Genomic DNA, 2294 nt, shown 5'->3' on the forward strand with positions numbered 1-2294 from the left:
AAATAAATAAATAAATAAATAAATAAATAAATAAATAAAATAAAAGAAGAAGAAAGCCAAGTTGGCAGCCAGCAGGAAGCAGGGGCTGCAAGGGGCAGAGGAGCTTGGAGGTCCCCCGGGACAGCATCAGTGGCTCAGGGATGGCCAGGGAGCTGCTGCAGGGAAGGGGACGCAGGAGACGGGCAAGAGGGAGACCAATTCACACGTCCACCTACCAGAGTGAAAACACACAGGAACACGTGTGTGGACATACACATGTGGGCACAAACGTGTATCTGACTGACTATTCCACCCTATTTCTGGGTGGAAGCCCAGAAGCACTCTCCACTTATGTGGGGCCCTATGAGTGCCAAGCGCTGTCTCCCCTTGACCTACCTCACTAGGTACCTGGTGTCAGGTGCAATCTCTGGTCCCAATTTATGGCTGTGCAAAAGGCAGCTCAGAGCGGGGAGGGGAGTTTGCCCAGGTCTCAGGGACAAAACTGACAAAAACCCCAGTGACCTCCTCAGGGGCCCTCCCATTTCCCCTCTCCTCTACTCATTAGGAACCAAAATAAAGCTGAAGAGGCTGCAGAAGGAGGGGCTGCTGGGCCTGTGGGTGGGGCCTCTGCTGGTCCTTCCAGGGTGCCAAGGCCAGGCAGGTCCCCTGATCTGTGGGCACGGTCCTTCTGAGTATCTGTCAAAGAACCTGAGCTGCCCCGACCAGCCCAGGTGCTGCTGCACCGGAGTGTGGCTAGGCCCTGAGAACGGCCCTGTGTCCTCAGGCAGGTTTGTCCTCTCTGGGCCTCGGCCTCCCTCCCATTGGTGAGAAGCAGGAAACCACTAGATGCTCTCTGAGGCAGTTCAGTCCACCACTCAGTGAGTAACAGTAACAGGATCCAGAGGCGCATCGTCTGGGTGTCCACCTCCTCCGCCCCCAATCCTTCCGTGGGAAAAGAAACGGACCTGCTTCCTGCACAGCAGATCTCACAGGGGTGGCTCATTCTCAGGCTTCCACGGTGAAATGTGATCCCCTGTAAACTGTAAAGCAGCTCTGGCCCTCCCTCTGGCTGGACTAGGAGGGGTCCTGTCGGCCTGGCCAGGAGTCCCGGCAGGGCTGCACACAGGACGAGGAGCCCAGTGCAGATGGCAGAGAGCCGGCCGGTTTGGATAGCAGAGGCTTTTGCATGCAGGACATTTTGGAGCTCGTAAACAGAGGACTTGGTTTCCAGACCCCTTTGTGCTGAGCCCTCACAGGGGCTGAAAAGGACCAGCCGAATGTGGAGGGCAGCTTGCCCCTAACGAACACCATCTCATTGGCACCTTCCCTCTGCCCCACTAGCCACTACGTTTTCTGAGCCCTTGACACCAGATTTGGAGTCATAGTCGTCCTGATCTCTCCTCCGTGTGGACGATACTGCTTTGAGCAGGGTTTTCTTTTCAGTTTCCAGGGGCTGTTTACAATGGTAACAATAGCTGCACTCCTTGGGCACCTATGACACTGTCCTGGGCACTACAGTCACTCACTGTGCATCCTTGTCATAGGTGTTCTGACTCTTGTCTCATAAAGACAATGAGGGAGACTTCAAGAGGTTATGAAGTCACTCCAGGCCCACAGGCAGCAAGGGCAGAAACCAGAACAGAGACAATCCAAAGCCGGGATTCTTTTCTAAACAGTTCCAGGTTTCTGATTGTTTGGCTTCTCGGGACCCTTGTGAGCAAGTGAGTTAGGACTGTAAAGTCCGGAAGAGGCCTTGAGAAAGGTGTGTGAGCTTTAGCGCCTGACACCCACTGTCGCTGCTATGACCCTGTCATGGATGTGCCACCTGCCAGATGCATTACCTGGAGGTAAGCGTGACTCACCTTTAGACAGGCGATTAACTAGTGATGGCAGGTCTGTTTGATTTAATGTTCCGGATGGGCTGTGAAGTGGCCTTCCCTGAGACTGGCTATGGCTGGGAGAGGTCCCCAGAGTCCATGGCATGAGTAGGGAAGGGCAAGAATCTTGTAGGATAAATGACTTCTTGGCCCTTAGTTGGGGATGGATTAGGGTCCCCGCTGCTGGGGATGCTTGAATGGGGCAACTGTGTTACAATTTGCTCAGTGGAGAGATTTCAAGTCTTCCAGGAATGTCCCTCAGGATGTGAAGGGGATTTCATCACAATAAAAATAAGTGATCCCCTCTCAGCAGCCGCTCGGGGGAGGGAGTCAGCTCTGTGTGTTTTATCTTTCAGGGTTCAAAGAGTCAGCAGCTTCTCTGGGTGGATTTCTGAGGTTCATGTTGTTAATCTGAAGCTGTTTTTTGAAGCTCTCTTT

The sequence above is a fragment of the Tupaia chinensis genome, unplaced genomic scaffold (assembly GCF_000334495.1).
Source record: "Tupaia chinensis unplaced genomic scaffold, TupChi_1.0 Scaffold000465_1, whole genome shotgun sequence".
NCBI lineage: Eukaryota > Metazoa > Chordata > Mammalia > Scandentia > Tupaiidae > Tupaia > Tupaia belangeri.